Here is a 21177-nt window from a genome sequence, read left to right on the forward strand (position 1 = left end):
TTCCAATTGCACTGATGGTGTTTCTGTATGATGGGAGCTGCTCGTTTCTCTTGGTAATTCTTTTCACTCCTATCTAAGTAACTTCAGTTACTGATGTGTGCTTTTAATGGGGATCGCTCTTGCTCATGTGCCTGCTCATATCAGTGTTCCTTCTGGAGCAGCTAAGAATAAGCAGAAATGGAGTGACTGCATGGATAGGAAACTGTTGGACTCATGGTCTGCTCTTCTATCGTAGTGCAATTCTAACTAACAAGTTACAAAGCATTTCCTGTAGTTCTGGGTAGTGCTGCTGGTGGGACCAAGCAAAGGAAGCCGTCTCACCGAGCTCACCTGGCAGTTGGTGCAGATGCTGATCACTGCCTGCGTTCTGCTTCCCAGGCCCTGGGCTGGGGAGCACAGAGCAGAGCCTGGCTGGGGGTGGCCCTGTGTGAGCACAGCCTGCAGCGTGGGGCAGCTGGGCTGGGAGCGGGGCTCCTGGAGAGGTGGCTGTGGGTGAGACACAGAGCTCGGGGGGATTTATTTGGGCAGCGGCTGCGGTGATGCTGGCAGGGTGGCTGGAATTGGAGGTGGCTGTGACTGTGCCCTTTCTTTCAGGGCTTAACTTTGTAGATGAATGCAAATGAGGGACGCCGAGAGCCAACGGTGGAAGAAAATTCCTGATCCAAACCTGTGGAGGAATAAGAAGAGCTCCAGTGAGAAAAGAAATGGGTAAGCAGTTGCTTCTTCTCTGCCTGGTGAGGGAAACCGAAGGCACCGAGTCGTGCCGTGACTCCTTTAGGGCTGTGTGCTGTGTCAGCAGCAGGCACAGAGCGGGTCCGGGCCGTCCTCCTGTGCTTCTTGGTGCCGCTTTGGCCTTCGGGGAGCCTTTGCTGAACGCTGGGGCTGCAGGCCTTCATTGAAGGCTCGTCCTGTGCTGAGCGCCCTGCAGGGATGTGCGTGTTGGAGGCCGTGGCGCTGGAGCAGCCCTGTGCTCCTGGTGCTGCTGGTTGTGGTGCTGCAGAGTGGGGCACAGCATGGTGCTCTGCCCGGCAGGATGTGATCTTTGGTAAGGCCAGCGTGCTGAGCTGCTGACCTTCCTGGGCTGCTGTTTTGTCTCTGATTTGTGTTGTCCTTGCTACCCAAAAGGCTGCTGTCTCGTGGGCTCGCTGGGTGCTGTGGTCTTGCTGGTTATTCCAACTGACCAGACTCAGTGCTTTGAGGTACCTTGAGCTGCAGTAATTCTCCATGCAGCCTGAGTCTTCTGCCACTTTGTCTGTGATTTATTGCCATTTCAAATTTCAATTTACAGCAGTGAAAGGGGAGAGGACACTTGTGTGAAATATAAACAGCTTTAGGACCGAAATAAGAAAATTCTCCTAGAGAAAAAGACAGCAGAACCCATCAGGCTGGGGCTGAGCGGGGCTGGGGGAGGTGTTCATGCAGCACCAGAGGGTTCTTGATCTCAGGGCTGCCTGCGAGCTCAGGTAGGAGAGCAAAGTGCTGGGAGAGCAGCAGCTTCCTGCTTTTCTGAGAATGACGCAGGGATCGATTTGTTCCTGCAGAACGCTTCAATCCTGTCCTTCCAGCGTTTGGCAGGGAGGGGAGCGTCTGTTTTGCTGGAAGATATTTCAGCAGTCCTGACACGTGCTTTTGTGCTGCTCGGGGGCAGCGAGCCAGTCGTGGGCGCAGGGAGCTGGGTGCAGGTCTGTGGGCTCCTGGGGCTGTGGGGGCTGCCTGGGGGGCTGGAGCAGTGTGGGGCGTGCTGCACGGCGGGGCACCTTCTGTGTGACCGGAGTTGGGGTGGCTGTGGGGTCTGTGCAAGCTGTAAGTTTCTTCCCTTCACTCCTTAGGCATTGAGAATGAAGTGACTGGTTGTGAAATGTGGTCAGGCTAACAGGGAGAAAAACCTGGAGGAAGAGCTGCAGAATGCACTTCATTCTAATTGCTGCCTCTCTTCACAGCTGTTAGCGAGGCTGCCCCGTCTGTTTGCAGTGCTTGGGACAGGGACCTGGTGGGCACTTCTCTGTGTGATGCTCATTCACATTGCAGGTATCTCTGCAACCAGGATTCCGAGTCAGGATTCTGAGCGAGGCCTCGTCGTGCAGCCACAGAGTGGGGAAGGGAGGGGGAAAAAAAAGATTCCATAAAAAAAAAATGTTGTCAAGGAAACTGCTTTCACAGTCCCACTCTGTGCAGCCAATAAGGCACAAAGAAAAGTCTCACCACGCAGAGCTGCGTGCAGCACGGGCTAGGCTCCACAAACGTAATTGAGACAGCAGGAATTCAGTGCTAACTACAAAGCCTTGTTTTGATTACCGTGTGGACTCCATCCCAACCTACTGTAGTCGTTCTTTGTGCCTCCGTTAATGAGCCAGCCTCGCTTTCCTTTCTGTAAAGCTAGCCAGAAATTTTAAGTAGGAGAGGGGTCATGGGGAAGGTGTCAGAAATGACTGCAGGCTTGCTTTTGGTAGCAGTATTCTTCCTGCAAGGATAATTACTTAAAGCGAGACGAATGCTCTGCGTTTCAGTTAACTCCTCTCCTGCCTACATTAAATCCATTACGGGATGCCTTACGTCTGACATTTGCGTCTTTGTCCTTAATGATGACAGTAAATCTAAACACCCCAGGAGGGCTGCGCAGCGCTGCCAAGGCTCAGCCTGCTGCTGCTGCACGGCCGCACCGTCGCCCCGCGGCTGTGAGCGGCTCTGCTGGGAGCAGGATGGAGCCGGTGTCTCCCACACGCTCACATCACGGAGCTCCGAGTGACGCTGATGAGCCGCGGTTGCTGCCTGGTTACTGGGTAGCAGCACTGTCCCAGGTGGATCCGTCGGAGGTAATTCATCACACGGCTTTCGTGTTTGTGTTCTGCTGAGCCGAATCCAAGCCTTCCACTTCTTTCGGGACCTCAGTAAGAAATCAAAGCAAGGTTGCCAAAGGGCGGCAGAATTAAACTGTTGGCCTTTGCTTGGCTTTAAGTGATGCTCACAGCATTGAGTCTTCTGGCGAGAGCCGGGGTGGGAGGCAGCTCTGGGCAGCTGTTCTGCAAACAGCACTTGTGTCTGTCTGCCTTCTGCCCCATGGCTGCGATGGCTGGCAGCCCCAGCGCCTCAGAGCGCAGCCGTGCATTCAGCTGCTCCAGCCTGAAGTCCCAACCAGCTCTGCACTTCTGGGGCGCTTCCCTTCTGTCCCTGTTGCTGAGGATCCTGCCTGAGCTCAGCTGTCTGCAGTGGTTCTGCTGCCCGCCCCCAGGAGTTCTGTTCCTGGGCACTGTGGTGCCAACGGGGCGAAGAGGGGCTTCGCCGTGGGCCTGGCTGCTGGCACTGCTAAACCAAGTGGGTCTCCAAGCTGGGGCTGCAGCACTGAGAGATGAAATGCCACCTTTCCTCCTGCTCTCATGTTTATGTATTTGTGCTGTATGCGCTGCCATTACTCCACCTGTTTGATGATAATGTGTGTTTGGGATAGAGCAGCTGCTAAAGTGGCACGCGGGGCGGATCGCATCGGCAGGTGACATTTTTCACTGGGTTTATCTTCGCCAACAAGCTGGGCCTGCAATAAAGTGGCTGCTCCTTCATTTACCGCAGGACAAAGCTGCCATTATTCAGGGGCAGAAGAAAGCGAAGCCCCAGGAGATGAGCGGGGTGTGTGTGATATCCTGCCGCCTGCATGCAGGCATTAATGCGAGAGCTCAAGGTCAAAGGCTGCCCGGCTTGGGAGGCAGGAGGGGCCTTCAGCCTTCAGAAGGAAGAACGGTTTATTTCTTTGTCTCGTGGAGTCATGCATCAATTATCTGTGGCGTCTGAAAGCCTGGGGAGGGAATAGATTTGCTGCTCTTTCAGGGAGTTCTGTGTGTGCTGCTCGTTTGCTGGGCAGCAGATTCAGACTGCATGGCTCAGCCGGGGCCTGAAAGCAGAGGCACGATGCAGCCCACAGAGGGGAAACCTGGAGGGCAGCAGCTTTGCTTTCGGTCTCGGGTGGTCCTTCTGTCTTTCATGAGGCAAATGGTGCTGATAATGTGAATTAGGGAAATGTGCTGCACGCCGTTCTAGAGGGACTGCTGAGAAATTGAAGAAGAAATTACCAGTCCTGTGTGACAGAGTTGTGGCAGGCTTTAAATATCAGATCAGCTCTGGTCTCCAAGATCTAAAAGCGATTTCCTTGTGCTTTTATGTTTGAAAAAAAAACAAAACGGAGCCAAACCTGCTCGTCCCTGCTGCAGTGTTGTATCATGACAGGACAGCTTTCAGCCTGCTGCCACCCTGCTCCCAGAGGAGGGAGCTCAGTGCTGCGTGTGAATGCAGCTGCACCCCCTGTGATAAACCTGGGGGAGAGCCCTCGCACCACCCAGCAACCAGCACTGCAAAACCCATCCGCGGCAGGAAGGCACAGCTACAGGAGTTGGAATGGAAGCAGCTTTCTGCTGAGCACAGCAAGAGCTGAGCATCGTCTCAGCCTCCATCCCGAGGGGAATCCCGTGCTGTTGTGCTGTACAGGAGTCCAGCTGTGCAGTGCAGGTGGACCTGGGCTGCACTGCAGGTGTTGCAGCCTGGCTGGGGCTCTGGGGCTGCAGGAGGACGGAGGGGCCCTGAGGCAGTCCCCGGCTGGGATAACTGGGGGCTGTTTCCACCTCCGGATCAATAGCAATCAGCTCTTTGTTTTGAGGAGAAAACGTGTTCTGTTGTCTGAGTCCTCAGCGGTGAGCTGATTAGAGGAAGCAATTGTGCAGCATGAAAGGGTGCCTCTCAGCAGCACAGCACGTGGGTTTGCTTTGCTGCCTGCAGTCCATGCGCATGCTGCTCACCTCGCTCCACCACGGCATCAGAGCACACTGCTTTCCTCCCTGCCTCGTCCTGCTCAGCACGTGGAGCCCAGCTATCTGCAGTGCCCTCGCTGTCCTCCGTCCAGTTAGCAAGTTTTGGCAAGGGGGATAAATAGAGACCAGCCTCATATTGAAAGTGCAATAACACAGAAAGCAGTCGTGCTTGGAATCGGGCACGACTTGGAGGGCTTCTGCCTGCTGGGCTTAATGCAGCAGGGAGCATCTCCTAATTGATGGCAGCACTGCTGCTCTGGAACTCCGACAGGGAGCGCCGATAGCAGGTCGATACGTGCTGCAAATGGAGCAGGATTGGACCTGTTGCTCCTCAAGACCTCCCGTGACAAGGAAGGAATGTCTGCAGGCTGGGGAAGTGATTTCCCAGCTGGGCAGTGCCCTGCACTGAGCGCTGAGCGCCGTCCCATTACCGCGCTGCCGCTGTCACGCCGTGTCTCCACGCCTCATAAAGCTTCTATCATCAGCTCGAGTCCCTCATGGCTGCTGTGTGGCTGAGGCAGAAAACAGATGAGAGCAGCTGTGGGAGCTGAAGGCTGAGGGAGTTCCTGCTCCGTGGAACCCAGCGCTGCTCTCCAGTGAGAGGAGGGCAGTAAAGCACCGCAGTTCAGTGTGAGACAAAGGAGGGATTCTGGTTGGATGCCTTGGCAGAAGTCAGGCAGGAAGTGATTCTTATTCCCTTGACGAGGATGTTCCAAGGATAACAGTGATGCGGAGGGCAGCGACCTGCAGATCTTTGCTGTAACACCAACAGTACGCACAGCCCCCATCTGGGGATGTCCCCTGTTGGGAGGGCTTTGCTGGGTGCAGGAGGCGCAGAGCTGCCCTGGTTCTGCTCTCCTTCTTCCTCCGGGCTCCTGAAACCCATTAAAAGCCCACAGTGCTTCTCACGTCCCGTGGTTGTGCTTCATAGAACGTGCTGAGAGGGTGAGCATCTTCAAGGGTGCTGGGAATGCATTCTGGAGAGTTTTAGGGCAAGGGCGATTGGGCCACAGGGAAAAGGTCCTGGCACCGCAGTGGTGAGCTCTGCCAAGATGGGAATCTCCCATTTGAGGAGCCATTCCTACCCAGTTCTCCCAGATTCCTGGGGCAGACTCACCAACCTCCCTGCCCCTGCTGTGGGATGGGAGCAGCTCCCCAGGGAGCGCCCTGCAGCTGCAGGAAAGTTGGGCCTTTTATTCTTGTTTTTTAGGAGACTGCTGATTGCCTTTTAATTAACAGCAGGCAGTGTGTTTGTTCAGCATTTGGGAAGAGTCCAGACGAGCTGCTTTGCCCCAGGGCTCGGATGCCGTGTGTGGGGATCCGGGCACAGCTCTGCCTGTGTGCGCATGGCGCTGCTTCCATAGCAGGCTCTGAAGGTTGGCCTTGATAATCTATAAATAAAGAGGGAGCTTCAGTGGGGTCAGAAACAAATCTGTGACACTTTGCATCAGCGGGGAGAAAACAAAATTCCGTCCAAGGTTTTATTCAATAGAGAAACTGATAATAAACCTTCCAGCCTCCAAACCGGCCGTTGCCGTGGCAACCAACGTGCTGGGATGCAGGATGGATGCGGAGCGGCGCCGCTCGGCGGCTTCACTGGGGTGACAAAGGGACGTGAAGCTGGGACACGTGGGGGCTTTGCTCTTGGACAGCCCAGGTTCAGCTCAGCCTGGGGAAGAGGAGATGTGGGCAGTGCTGGTGGGGGTCTGAGCTGGATGAGGTGGGCTGTCACTGTGCACGGCCATCCTGACAGGAAAGGGGAGGAAGGGGGTTCAGTAAGCAGCCCACGTTGGTTCCATTCCTTTCTGTTTTTGTTTTCTCCGCCGTTGACAGGTGGGTGCTTGTTTATAAATCTGGTTTCTCCTCCGGAGCCCACGGCAGGGAGCAGGAGGCGCTGCCTTTGTGTGTCACCTGCTCAGTGCTTCACACCATGCGCCCTGCAGGACACAGGACAGAAAACGAAAGCTGCGTGTCGAGCAGGTTGGGTTCCTGCCTTGCAGGGGACGCTGCAGCTCTCCCTTCTCCTGGGTGTGCTGATGGGTGCGGCAGACTTTCCTGGTCATTATTTCATAGCCTGCGGGGCTCCCTGTGACAGCCGTCACCGCTGTCCTCGTCGGGCTGGGAGAGGAGATCTGCGAGCTCCCGACGCGCGGCAGGAAAGCGCTGTGCAGAGCGGCTGCTTTGTCTCCTGCAGAGGCAGGCGCTGTCATCCAGCCAGAGTCAGGAGGGAGAGCAGATGGTGACCTGCTTTCGCCAGTGAAAGAATGAGGCTGGGAAGACACCGTGGAAGAGAGGGCGCGGGGAGGAGGCCCGGCGCTGCCGTGGCTGAACGAGGCTTTGTTTCGGCTGGGCCCGGCGCGAGGCTCTGCCCACCCCAGGGAGGCAGACGTCCCACAGCGAGGGGGTGGTGGTGCAGCACGGGTCTCCTTCATTTTAACCCACGGTGCATCGCCTGTGTGTGCGGTGGGATGGGGAGAATGCTGTGCAGCTCCAGTCGAACTCCTGGAGGCGCGGGCTGCCCCAGGTAGAGGCACTGCTGACCTCAGCCCGTCCTGGTAGGGATTTGCCCAAAGCAGGGGATGAAGATGTTTTCCCCTCGTTTTCCTGCGCGCTGTTAACTATTGCAAGATGATTCACTGTTATGCATACAAACATATGCTTCTTCTTGGAGTGTTGCTAATTTCTTGGCTTCGGCAGCTTCTTTGGGGAGTTTGGCCACGGTTGGTTCGCGTCGAGTGAACAAGTGTTGTTAATGCCTATCGCTTTGTGCAGGGCTGTGCTGCGGGGGAATTGCGGTTGGAGCTCCATCCCTGCTCAGGGTTCACCTGATGAAGGCTGCAGGCGATTTCTGCTCCTGCAGAAGGTGGCAGAGCGGGTCAGCATGGAACTCCAAAATCACCTGAGATGTGGAGCTGCCCGAGTCGCCGTGGTGAGGGATTTGCTGCCTTTTGAAGCCGTTTGGGGGCTCTGTCCCTTGCAGTGACACGGAGGGGAGCAGGGAGGCACGGCTGTCCCTTCCCAAAGGAGATTCTGAAATGATGGAGGAGGGAATGGATGCTGATGGATGAGTGTGTCACCCCACGGTGGCTCATCCAGATCTGTCCCAGGTCCTGTGTGCAGCAGGAGGCTCCCAGGTGCTGCCTGGAGGAGGGCAGGGGCTGCTTCCCTGCACTGCTGCCGTCCGGCGGAGCCCTGGGGAAGGCTGGGCAGGGGGAGGGTCCTGTACAGCTGGAGGGCGCTTGCACACATCGGGGTTTGGGAGTATTGGCAGGAGGTTGAGGTTCTTTGCAGGCTGGAGAAGCTATTTAAAGAGGGCTGGGGTGAACTGAAGTGTGGCTGCACAGGGAGATGGAATTCACGAGAGGCTGAGGAGCGTTACAGTAATTAGGATGGGATACAGGCAGGAGAGTGAGTCACCCAGAGATTAGCTAAATCTCCACAGGATTATTATTATTATAAGGGAAAATCCTGCAGATGCTGGATTTCAGCAGCTTGAGAAGTCACCTTCAAAGGGGGACTTTCCAGGGCACTGACCTTGGAAAAATGGCTCTTGGCTTAATGGGGATTTGGGCTCAATGCTGGGCTGGCCCAGGGTGCCAAGCAGCTGGGAGTCACCCGAAAGCTTTGGGTGCAGGGCTGGGAGGTGATCCTGTCCCTAAAGATCCCCATCCCGTGTTTTCCTCTCCTGAACGTCTGCTGTGACACAAGGGGAAAACTGCTGGCGATGCTGTGGGTGATGCCCTTCTCCCTGGGGTGCTCCTCATCCCTGCTCCTTCTGGCCGGGCCGTTAACTTCCAGCACATGAAACGGCTGTGAGCTGGGCAGCACTGCGGGGCGGCAGCTCCAAGGCACGAGATCTGCCTCTGTGTTCTTCCCTTCTGCTGGCAGGCTGTCGGGATCCTCCGTGCCTTTTGATGAACGGCGCAGGGAGGAAGGAGGCAATTGGATTACGGAGATCCCCGCAGCCTCTACAGAAGGGCTGCACTGTGATGGATTTCGCCCTGCAGGCGGATGTTGGAGGAGGGCTGCCGTTCAGCTCTCTGCTGTTAACCCCTCTCCTTGTCCCAGTAAGGCTGTGGATTAGCCAGGTTTAGCCTGGCGGGGCGGGGAAAGCCCCGTGCTGTTCTCCTGTTCTCCTGCTCGTTTCCAGCCCTGTGCTGGGTGGGCTGAAGGCTCCGCTGAGCAGCAGCCGTCACTTTGGGTTGAGGCTGAGGTCTGCAACCCCGGCCCAGAGGTGCCTTCGTGGCAGCGATCCTTCTGTGCTGCGGTGCTGCAGCAAATCGTGGAGCATCCTCAGGCAGCTGTCGACCTCTGCCCGCCGCTCCTGTCCCTCCCAATTAGTAGGGCCTCGTTAGCACTGCTGTGAGTGCATCAGGGCTGCCGTGCTCCAGGTCCATCGCAGCACAGACTGCTGCACCGAGCCCAGGGCTTCTCGGTGCAGCTCTGCAGCAGCACAGGGGTTGGGGAGGGGATTTCTGTGCTGGTTGGGGTCTCAGACGGCCCCACATCACCCCGCCCCACCAGCGGGGAGGCGATCAGTGCTTCCCTCCTGCTCTGCCCCAATTCCCCGTGCCCTGGATGAGCAGCAGTCCCATCTGTAGCACAGGCCCTGGGCTCGCTCTGAGTGGATTAGACCTTAATCCTAAAAAGATAAAGCAGTGCTGAGGGACGCTGGGGGAGCTCTCCAGCCTGGGGAAAGGGAAGAGCTCCCCCACAACAGCACCTGGGGCTTGGGCAGCAGGTGATGGTCCCAGCCTGCTTACAGTGAGAGCGGTCGTTGCATGCACCGTGCCGCCGCTGTGCCGTTAATGAGCTGGCAGTGTGAGCCATGGCTGCAGCTCTCCAGCAGCAACGATTTTCCTCTGCTGCCCACACCGATGTGGAAGGAAGGTTTGGGGAGGTAAAGATTTTAATTGGATGCTCGCGCTCTGAAATGCCTTCAGTAGGAGATCAGAGCGGCGCTGGCCCCGTGCTCCTGCTCAGAGCGTTCTGTGTCAGGGGAGGGGAGCTGAGGTCTGTGGTTCTGTGTTTTGTTGGGGTGGAGGCAGAGGTGCCTTCAAAGGGAGCCCCGTGCAGGGCAGGGCGGAGCGAGGCTGTGTGCTGAGCTGGGGAGGGCAGAGCAGCTCATGGGTGGCAATGGTGCGCAGCATGCTGATGGCTTTTGCGGGAGCTGCGTGCAATTAGCACGCGAAGTCTCACGTCTGATGCTGCTCCCCTTAAGTGTGAAGGCAGTGAGACCTTGTTTGGGCTGTGATTGCCTTTCCGTGGCACGGAGCTGCTCTGCAGTGCACACAGCAAAGCTGCTGCTCGCTCCAGGGGAGGTTGGTGCGCCTGGAACAAACCCAGAGCTTCAGTGCCATCCCTCACAAAGGGGGCCTGGCTGCGTCCTGCCCCAGGATGGAGCTCTGATGGAGAGCCCTGAACAGGGCTTTCAGTGGGCAGGTTGTGGGTATTTCACTTCCCACTGTTTGCTTCTGGTCTGAGAAATGTGAAGCGCGTGCCCCAGCCTGCAGGAAGGCCGCTTAATAAATGTCAGAACTAAATAATAGAGATTAATAGCAATAACAACCTTGGTGCTGCGTTGCATGCATCGGCCTTGGGTAAATCTGAAGGGCACCACATGAATAACAGCGATAATCTCGTGTCGTTTTGCTCCTCTGGCTTTAAAAGCAGGAGCTCAGGAGGCGCTCTGGGCAGGTGTGAAGGGTGGGCACTGAGATGTTGGAGCTGTGAGCAAACCTGGGGCTGCTCCCAATGCCTGCGGAACGGAGGGGTGCAGTGCTGAGATGGCTGTGCTGTGCTCTGCAGCTGCTGGCTGTGATCAGTGCGAGCTGCTGCCCAGCTTTACTTTTAGCTGTGGTCGGCTTGGAGCTGCATCCATGTGTTTGGGGTGGGTTGCCCCATTGGTGGCAGCTCGGGAAGGAGGAGGGTTCCCTTTGTGGAGAGTTGGGCTCAGAACCCTCGTATCGCTGCTGGTGCAGGCGGGGTGGGAGCAGGGCGGCTGTGCAGCTGTGGGATGCCTGCAGGATCCTGTGCCCCAGGCAAGGGGACAGCGTGTGGGACCCCAAGGGAGAAGTGGCCTCTGTGCTGGGTGCCCCGTGTCAGCAGCCCTGGGAATGGCAGCAGTTTGCTGCCCTCTAGTGAAGCCCAACCGCCTGCCTCCTTCCGGGGGCCCCGTGGCACCGCCGTGTCCTTTTGGGGTCCCTCAGACCTGGGCACGTCCCTCGGGACCCCCCCTTCTTGCAGCCATACGGTGGGTTTTGCTGCTGTCCTCTGCAGGCTCACCACAAACCGACTCAAAGCAGCTGGCATTGCCTGCAGCACGGCGGGACCCTGAGCTGCTTTGGGTGCCCTCTGCCCTGCCCTGTGCCACGGGGCTCAGCCCTCGTTGCCCCCCGCCCTGGGGATGCACTCCTGGTGCCACGCACTGACGAGACGTTTGCTCCGACCTCTGCCCGGGCAGCTGTTGCTGTGTGTAAATAATACAAATCAATTAGCAGGAAAATCAAAGCTAGGCACACTTATAATTAGATAATCCACCAGCCCCTGATATAATTAATTACGTTAATAGGGCTGCCCGCAGTGTGGAAGCGGGCGTCCTGCCCTGCTGTGGGGGATCTGTGTGCATCCCTGGGGGGCTCGGCCCCATCCTGACCGCACCAGGGACGTCCCAGCGCCCTTCTGTGCTGTCCTGGCTGCCCGGGCCGAGTTGGATCCAATGGTCCTGCGTGGCCGTGCTGGGGACGGAGCTCGGATGGCGCCGGGGCTGGGAGCAGAGCCTGGGGCTGCCGCGCTCTGTGGGTCTGCACGGCCCCCGGGGTCCCGGCGCCGCTGCCCGGCCACGGCTGCTCTGATCCCAGGTAATTGGATTTACAGGCAGCGCTGTATCCAATTACAGAATCCTAATTAACGGACCAAAGTTACAAGTGCGATGTGCCTTGCTTTCAGCAATTATGATTAATTTTGCCAGAATACACACGCAGACGTTGATTACAGGATCTGCGGGCAGGCGGGAGCTGAATGCTGATAATTGAGCCATCAGCGAGGAGGAGCCGTGTGGCACACGGGGCGATGCCGTGGCCCCAGGCAGAGAGGAACCACGGAGCAGAGGCGGGTTCCCGTGGGGACCGCTGGCTCCCTGCGGCGGTGGCTCGTTCCTTTTCCTTTGGGGCTGCACGGGGACGCGGAGCCGCCCCAGTTGGGGAGGGGGCCGCGGGGCTGCCATCTGCCGGTGCCCCCAGACCTGGTGCTTTCCTGAGGTGCAGGAGGGCTGAGGCCGCTCCTCGCCTTGCCGGGTGAGCACAGGGATGTCGCGTTCACTGCATGGCACAGCGGAGCCGGGGAACGCAGCGTGTGCCGCCAGGAAACCGTGCTGCACGGAGCCAGGTGAGCCCTGCAGCGCAGGGGGGCTCTGCTGGGCTTCCCTCCTTTGGAATCAAAGCAATCCCTCAGCGGGGCCGGGCTGCGTGCCGCCCTGCAGGATGGGGCTCGCGGTGCCACCGTGCGCTGCTGCTGCTCCCCGGGTCAGGGCAGGAGTGCAGCGCGGGGCTGAGGCTCATCCGAGTGGGGAATCTGCCTCGGCGATTTTTAAACAAAACGTCATAAATCGTCTGCAAAAGAAAAAGGCCTTTCGTCTCCAAAGGGCGCATCTCGGCGCCGATAAAGGCTCCAGCCCTGCATCTTCATTTGCTCCACGTTTCCGAGGGCCTTCACTTCGTCCTCATTTCTTTCGAACTGAAGATCAGTGGGGAGACCCCGGTGTGGGGAACGGCTGCTGGGTGCGTGCCCGGCCCTGCTGCTGCTCGCGGGTGGGAGCTGGGGTTTGGAGACGAGCTGTGCAGCGGGGAGCCGCCCTGTGGGACGCGGCCGCGCCGTGGGTGCACGGCTCAGCACCTCCCGCACGGCCAGGAGGGGTTTCCAGCAGAGCTCCGGGCGATGCCCAACCCCTGCCTCCTGCCTCCCTCCTCTTCCTCACCCCTGAGCCCTCCGCTTCTGTTCCTGCGCTTTGATCTCCTCCGGAAAGCCCCTTCCTCGCACGGAGCCGAGCGGAGCCTTATTAAAATAGATGAAGAGCCGCCTTTGATCCGCCGCGCCGATCCGAAGACCTTTCCCCACTGCGAGGCTTCAAGCGAAGCCGTCCTCCTTTCATCCCCGCAACACGTGGAGCTGCTGCCCGGCCCGGTGCTGCGCCGTGGGAATGGGGATGTGGGCTCACAGGGGGGTCGCCGAAACGCTGGGGGTGGCAGAAAGGCAACGGGAAGGTGAAATAGAAACAATGGCGGGGAAAAGAAAAGACAGGAATCGAGGGTAGCTGCCCCCCTGGGCAAAGAGAGCTTGTTAGACCTTTAGAACGACGTGCCTGAATTTGGTAAAATGTGAATAATTAATCCTCCCCCGTGTGGGTTGGGCTCTGCGTGCACGTGAAGCTGGGTGCGGAGCAACGGGGGAGATGTGCTGTGGGGACGGGCATCGAGGGGGGGAGATGCGGATGGAAGTGCAGGGATAACCCAGAGGCTGCCCCCATCCCACCTCCCCCTCCTCCATCCCCACCGGGGCTCCCCGGACAAATATTTGTCCAAATGGTTCAAGCGGAGCAAATCCTCCTAATCGCAGCAGGTCAGCTGGCAGGCGGGCGGCCGTCATCCCGTGGCTGTGGCACAGCGACACGCGGCTGCTGCTGCCCAGCAGGGACTGGGGACCCCCGAGCCCCCTCCCCGCCCGGCGCGATGCCCCCCGCCCGTCCCAGCCGCGGTTACGGGCCCTTAACAGGCCGTGATTCACACGCGGTGCTTAATTAGCAATTCAGTTAACGGTTTGTAATTCAGGCACGACCCTGATTGCATCCGAATGCTACTTTATTTCTTCTCTGCCGCTTGCATTCTGAGCACTAATTATGCCTCTTTGGATGCTAATTGCTTCCCAGCCCTCTGCCGCTGTCTTTCCCGAGCAACATTTATTTTTCATGCGTCCATGTGTTTAAACTAATAAAAGCCGGAGGGGAGGAGGAGGGAGCAGCAGCGGTGCGAAGCTTCGTGGAGATCAAACATCTCGGGAAGGTGAGCGGGGACGCGTTGCCATTGCCGTCGCATCGGCTCCTGCAGCCCCGCTCCCTGCCCGCGTCCTCCTGGGGACAGGGATGCTCTGCACGCCGGGATGCTTCGCTCTGAGAGATGCTTTCCCTCTCCCGGGCTGCGTTCTGGGCCCAGCGGCCTGGATGGAGCACCGCTGATGGATGGTGTGAAATGGCTGGGCTGGCCGTGGGCACAGGGCTCCATTTCCCCCCTCTCCCCCCGTGGGGTCCGGCAGCCGGAGGTGCCCACCATGGGGTGTCGGAAGAGCCGAAGGTTTGGTGCTGTCCCTCTGTGTGGGGACACGGATGGGGACAGGCAGATGGCTGGGTTGTTGTGTGGCAGCAGACCGGGGATGAGATGACAGCGCCGAGCCAAGGCAACAGCTGGGACTGCTAACAGTCAGCTGCTGTGCTCGGATGGGGACAGGGAGAGAGCAGAGGGGTCAGCGTGGGGACATCGCTGCCTGTGGCCCCACAGGGCCGCACTCCTGGAACGCACAGGGCTGTGGTGAGGTGCTGATGAGGCACCTGGGTGGGTGCTGAGCATCCTGAACTCATCGCACCCGGGCGGCTGCAGAACCAGCTGAGGGCAGAGCAAAGCTGCGTGGGGAGGGGGCTGAGCCCCTCACTCAACTACCAACGTGGGGAGGGAGGGAGCCGAGCCGCCCAGTGCCGCGGAGCAGCAGAAGCAGCGCTGGAGGGGTGAGTTCAGAGCGCTCCGTGCCTCGGTTTCCCCCCTGGTGTTGCAGCCCTCGGGGTGGCACTGGATCAGGGGGTGCCGTGGGGCTGTAGGGGGTGATGGGCGCATCCTGCGGTACAGCTGAGCGCCTGCCGGTCCTCTCCGATGGCTTTGGTGGCCTCAGAGCTCGGGGAGCAGTCGGGGCAGCGATGATGGGAGCGGTTCGCACGTGGCACACGCCTGAGCCCAGCCCCCCTCCCTCCAGTGCTGGTTGTGCAGGCAATTAAGCTGCAATTACTCCGCAATCGGCGTTACCGACACCGCGAGGAGGAGCGGAGGCGCTGACCCGTCGCGGCCCCGCACGGAGGGCTGCGCCCGGGGCTCACAGCGCGGTGCTGCGGTGCTCTGAGCGGAGCTGAGGGCAGAGCCGGGCGGTAGGGAGCCCAGAGGCGGCTTTTATTGCCCTCAGTAATGACTGTATCGCTAACAGGTCTTTAATTATCGCAGCCGCTCTCGTTAATGGCCCTGCGAGCCATGGTTACGGCGCTGAGCGCGGAGCAGACGGCGTGCCGGCCGCTGCTGTCTCTGTCCCTTTCCGTGCCTCAGTTTGCCCACGTTTGGGGTCCAGCTGCCGCTCGAGGGGTCACAGCCGTGTGCCGGCCGCGCCGCAGCCCCCCGGAGGGGCCATCGGAGCTGGAGGAGCCGCTCGTCGTGGGCTGAAGCCATCGGCCCGTGGTGGGGGGCGGGGGAGGCCGCAGAGCATTGCAATGCCCGGCGCGTCCGTGCTGGGGATGCGGTGTGAGCGTGGGAGGTGACGTGGGGACGGCAGCAGCGGGGCTGCAGTGGAGCTGAGCCGTGACCTGGGGGTGAACGGGGGAAAAGGTCGGGGCTCAGCGCTGGGTTCGGGCCGCACCAGAACGCGGCGCTGGGGAGCGGGGGGGGAAGCTGCAGGTCCAGCACAGCGCTGGGTGCGGCTGTGGAAGGGCGATGGCAGCCCTGGCTTCCAGTTGTGCCGCAGTGCCCCGCTGCTCTCGGTGTCCCACGGGGGTGGAACGGCGTTCAGCCGGGCGCCGATGCGGCCCTCCTCGTTTATTCAACACGTTCGGCAATCGCCGAGGGAGCAGCAGCGGTATTTGCACTGGGCTCCTGCTGGATGCCCTGCCGCCCCGGCAGCCGCTCGCCAATTAAATATCCATCAGTAACGAGGAAAACAAACGCGCGGATCCCGAGCGCTCCGCATTAAAAGTTAATGCTACCGCCAGCACCTGCAGCAGAGAGGGAAATGAGGAGCGGCGCGTGGAGGAAGGCAGCAAAGGAGGGGGGAGCAATTAACAACCGGAAAGCGAGGAAGGGAGGCAATGAGGGGGCGCCGTCCCGGCCTTCCCCTCCGTGCCGTTTTGGGGCCCTGCGGTCCGCGCCGAGTCCCCGTTTCCCAGGATTTTCTTCTGATTCCGATGAATGATGATTTGCGATCCGGCCGCGCGGTGGTTAAGAAGGGAAAGCGGAGCTCTGTGATACGCAGAGAATCGGAACCGCACGGAAAGGAAAAGGCTTTGAGGGTTACAATGGAGTATTATTAGAGCCGCGCGGGGCGGGCGGGGAAGCGCAATGAAAGCGGAGCGGAGCTGTGAGCCGAGCGGCCCCGCAGCCCCCACTGCTCCGCACGGAGGTATTTTTGGAAGGCGAAGAAGATTCCGTTTGTTGGGCCGTTTTTATCCGGCGGATTGACTCAATCCCCTGAATTTGGGTGAGAATAAAAGGCTCTGCGGGGGCTGAGACCACCCCGCTCCGCAGCTTTCGCCCCGCTCCCAGCAGGGCCCAGCACGGGGGGAGCGCTGTTAATTGCCCTTAACGAGCCGAGCAGCGCCGGCAGCCGCCGCGTTCTGCACCGCCGTCCTGTTTTGCTGCGGAGCTCCGGAGCGCCGCCGTGTCGTTCGCGGCGAATTGAACTGATTTCTGCAGCGCGATGGGGAGGAGGGGTGCAATGAAACCAACCCCCCCGCAGCTCCCGGCCCTCCGTGCGCTCATTTCTCCCCGTTTTCCAGGATTTTGGCGTCCTGGACGCTGCCGTCTCCATCCCCGTTGGTGCGGCGTTCCCCGGTCTGGGGCCGCCGAGCGGGGATTCTGCTGGAGGGAGAGACGAATTGGAATTATTCTTAATAAAACGGGGATCGTTTTTAATCACGTTGAAGTTATTTTTCTCCAGCCGCTTTGCGCGGCGCAGATTTCCCTGAAAAATCGGGAACTTTCATCTCTCGCCGCTCGGAAATCAATTCCTCACTGACAGCCGCGGTGCTTAATGGAGATAAGCACCGTTAGTTCTGCCCGGACAGCGCGGCCCATCCTGCAGGGCCGGGGCTCCAGGCTGCAGTTATGGCACAGCAGCACCCGTGGGCTCTGCGTGGGTCCCTTTGCGTTTCAGTGGTGGAGCAGTGAGGGCTGAGTCCTGTCGGTGTGAGGCTGTAGGGAGGGAGGTCGTGGAGTTTGAGCAGCCTGCTTGCATCCCCCTGACACGGCCGATGGGGTTTGTGAGCAGGGATGCTGAGGGTGGGAGCTGTTGCTGCTTGGTTCAATCCCATCGCTGCATGGTTGGGATCTGCCCTCCGGAAACCCTGGGGAGGTAAATGGAGGCTGCAATGGAGCAGGGAGCTCAGTGCACTGGGGTTGGCACGTGGGGGTCTGTGGGTCCGCCAGCAGCAGGTGGTGCTGAGCACCACGTCCCACCTGTGGGGTCTTTGTGTCCCTGTCCCCCCTGCTGGGGGGTGGCTGTGATGCCCCACAAGTGCTCACATCGCCTGCAGTGCTGATCATCACCTCCAGCTGAACCCCTCCAGCTGCACCTCTGCCCCCCTGGGCTCTGGATGGGGGGGGGGGGGGGGGGGGGGGGGGGGCTCAGCATCGCTCCATCCACCTGCTGCCGGGGCTGCAAAAGGTTCTTTTAATCAGAGGCAATTTGATGCCTCGTTAATATCAGGGCTGATTATAAGGAGCGGAAGTTCAGCCGCCCCCCTGATGTGCAGCTCACAGCCCCGTGGGGCTGCGGTTGTGGGGAGTGCATCTGTGGGGTGGGGGAACATCGCAGCCCCATCCATGGGTGTGATGGGTGGCAGAGGGATTTTGGGGCTCCTCGCCTCCTGTGTGCGTATGGGGATTATTTTCTTTCTGCACTAACGCCGCTCTATGTGTGCAATTTGCTTTTGGAGCCTCTCTGTATCCATGATATCTACGTCATGCGAGCAGCCAACACCTCCAAATCCCCATCCCTGCGTGCTCAGTGGGAGCTGATGGGGACCAAAGGGTCACAGCGGGGCTGGGAGGGATCCAGAGGTGTCCCGGCTCCACCTGGGTCTCCCTGCTCCCTCAGGGGCTGTGGAGAGAACCCCATTCCTCCCTCTTCTTCCTTTCCCCTCCTGTGTGGGTTCAGACATAAATTAGAGCCTCTGTGAAGAAAACAACATCTGCTTCCCCTCCTCAGCCACGCAGTTCCTAAAGGAGGAGGGGAAGCGCCCATCCACCCCAGTGCCCCCATCCGGCACAGCACCTCCCAGCCCCCAGTGCTGCCCGTGGGATTTGGGGCTGGAGCTGCAGGTGGGCATGGGGGGCGATTCCTGTTATCCACGGAGGGGTGCAGAGGCCGCAAGGAGCGGCACCGAGCAATGCTGCAGGGCTGCCCAGCCCCACTTGGTGCTGACTCTGCCCATTCCCCACTTGGGATCTCCGGTTCATCGCTGAGCTTTGCCCATTCAGCAGATCCAGCCGGGATTCCCGGCGATGCGCTGAGCTCCCGGTGCCCCTCGGTGCCACCAGCGCTGCCCTGGGAGCAGCTCATCCCCCGGGGCCGCAGCTCTGTGGGCACAGAGGAGCTGTGTGTCCCCGGGAAGCTGCCAATCCCCCGGCGGGCGCTGCTGATGAGCGCGCAATAAATTACAGCTAATTGGATCCAAGCATCTCGGCGGCTTTGTTCCCTCGCTGCCATTCGCTGAGTGGGAGCGCGAGCGCAGCTGCAGCCCCGGCTGATGGCTGTGGGGTGAGCGGTGGGACGGGGTGACAGCGGGGACGAGGGGACACGAGGGATGGGGGGCACGGGGGGGGCAGATCTGCGGCCATGTGACCCCGTGCCCGCTCAGCACAGCGCCAAAAGGCCTCGTTAGTCCCCTGAGCTTTAACGAGGTGTGCATTTAATTAAATTCTTCTTAATTCCCCCTCCCCCCCTCCCTGCCCCATCCCCTGTGCCCTTTCGGAAGAGGGAGGCTGTGATTCAGTGCTGTTTGTAACTGCCAGCTCCGAATTTTAGAGTAAAGTCTGAAAAGCACAAAGTTCCCCGTCTAATATTAACCATAATGAGATAAATGTAATTGAACGATTTTACCACGCCGTCCTCATTTCCCTTTTTAATGAGGTCCTTCTTCCGTCACAGCGCCAAACCATACGACTGTGAGTTGGAGCGCTGGGTGTCCGTGCTGTGGGGGAGCCGTGCTGCAGGGCTGCCCCTGCCCTGAGCCATCCCCAAATGGGGAATTAATTGCACTGAGCGCCATTAATAGAGCAATAAAACAGGGAGGGGGGTGAAAGGGAGGTCATGAGGCAGGGAGTGCTGGGATGGGGGGTGCGGTGTGGTGGGGCTGAGCCCCCTCCTGCAGCCACGGCATCCCACATGCGGCAGTGGGGCAGCGCTCTGCTTCCATGCACGCAAACCCAAGCACTCGCCTGATCTTTCCATCTCAGGGTGAATGAGATCAGATGCAAAGGGCGAGAGGCAGCGGCTGCGACCCAGGGGGGTTGGGACGATGGGTGCGTGGGGTCTGGGGAGCAGCGGCCTCACTGAGCGCCCATGGGGCTGCACTGGGGGCTGTGGGGCCGGGGCAGAACTCAGCCCTGCGCCGCCCACCCGTGATGCTCCACGGTTGCATCACTCCCACCGGGCCGAGCAGAGGGCAGGGATGGTGCAGGGGAAGCACTCAGTGCATTAGCAGCCCTTCCCGGTGTGCAGCCTGCCTGGCAATTAATCATTCATACGGCTCAGACCCCTGGCACCGCTCGCAGTAATTCCACCTCTTGTGCTCCTCTTCCTCGCCGCAGCGCCAGCCCAGCAGAGAGCAAAGTTTGGACAAGTTGATCAATGAGGGCGGCGGTGCTGGCGGGGCAGCGGCTGCTCAGAGAAGGAAGGAATTAGAGCAGAAAAAGGGGCCTGGAGGATGCAGCTCTCCCTAATGGAGCGGGTTGCACTGTGCTGGTGGGAGAAGGGGATAAAAGCTGGAGCGCGGTGCAGCATCGCATCGGCGCCCGTGTGCGGAGATGGCGGCCCGTCCTCCCCAAGGCCCCAGCACAGCCAGGGCAAGGGAAGCAGCACCACAAGCACCATCAGGGCTCCCATTTTCTCCCCCAGCCCCCAGTGTGGGCAGACGTGGATGGCATCCAGTTGTCAGCCCCAGACCCAAACATCGTTAGGCAACAGCCGTGCCGGCGGAAAAACCTCGGTCCTTAAAAATGCAAATGATGTGTGGTGCCGAACGTCCTCGTTTGTCTGTAATTGCAAAATTCTTTGCCTCAATCAGCCAAAGATAAACTGTGTTATTTAGCGGCAATTTGGAAGCAGACGCGTTGGAAACAATGGGACAAATTCGGCTCTCGGCACTGCGGGGTTTGCAGCCCCGGGATGCCCCTCTCCCCACCTGGGCAGTTCATAAGCTGCTGCTCGTCAGCCCTAACGAGGGGAGGGGGCTGCGATGGGAGCCCCGCGCACTGCAGAGCACGGAGGTCATTCTGTTACAGCAATTTCATTTCCCTGTGCTCAGACCCACAGGAATGCAAACAGGATCCCCTTCGGACGCATCCCATCCCGCCATCCATCACCGCATCCAGACTTTATTATGCTCCGCTCTATATGTTATAAATTACGTTTTAATGATAAATTACGCACTCCTAATGCAAACTGCGGTCTCCCGTCGTCGTTAAAAACAATAATAGATTTGTAGAAAGCGAAAAGAGGGAAATGCATATTTATGAGGTTGGGCAGTTTGGGGAAAAAAGGCAATTGTGATCTGAAATATTGGGATTTATGAGCGGCTTCCCGGTGTAAAAGGGCTGTGCGTCTCCTCGCCTCCGAACATCAGCTCCAATGAGGGCTGGGTGCTGCTGGGAGCCTTTGGGACGGGGCTCTCCCTGCACCCACAGCACTCTGATGTGCAGAGATGGGAAAAGCACAGAGGAAATGGGGGGCAGCAGGGAGCCCCCGAGTTGTTCATCTAACCCCGCAGTGCTGCTAGTAATTAGGCTTCTCACAGCAGTGTCAGGTGGCCCTAACGATGGCAGCTAATTATGGGCAGGGTGAGTGCTGCTGGTGCCCTGCAGGCTGCGGGCTCACAGGGGCAGCTGCAATGGGGCCACTGCATCTGCTCCCCACCCAGCAGTGCTGGTGGAGGAGGGGTGGGAGAAAGTGCGTTTTTGGCACGGTGCAGCATGCAGCCATCCTGCTGCAGCCTCTGTGCTGCTCCCTTCCTGCAGCGAGCACCGACTGCTCTCTGCAGAGTGCATCCCCCATCCTGCATCCCCATCCTGCATCCCCACCCTGCATCCCCACCCTGCATCCCCCATCCTGCATCCCCCATCCTGCATCCCCATCCTGCATCCCCATC

At 59.3% G+C, this 21177-nt stretch overlaps 1 protein-coding gene across 1 annotated transcript in view; it reads left to right on the forward strand.

Annotated features, from left to right (window-relative positions):
- The window catches only part of ADGRB2 (adhesion G protein-coupled receptor B2), a 68465-nt gene continuing 47288 nt past the window's right edge, over positions 1–21177 (forward strand). The window contains exons 1-2 of the mRNA XM_042884999.1: positions 1–53; positions 595–708. The gene's annotated coding sequence lies outside the window, so the exon portion shown is untranslated. The remainder of the gene's footprint in view (positions 54–594; positions 709–21177) is intronic.

Source organism: Lagopus leucura, unplaced genomic scaffold, assembly GCF_019238085.1.
Source record: "Lagopus leucura isolate 7727_CA_CO unplaced genomic scaffold, USGS_WTPT01 Super-Scaffold_100048, whole genome shotgun sequence".
NCBI lineage: Eukaryota > Metazoa > Chordata > Aves > Galliformes > Phasianidae > Lagopus > Lagopus leucura.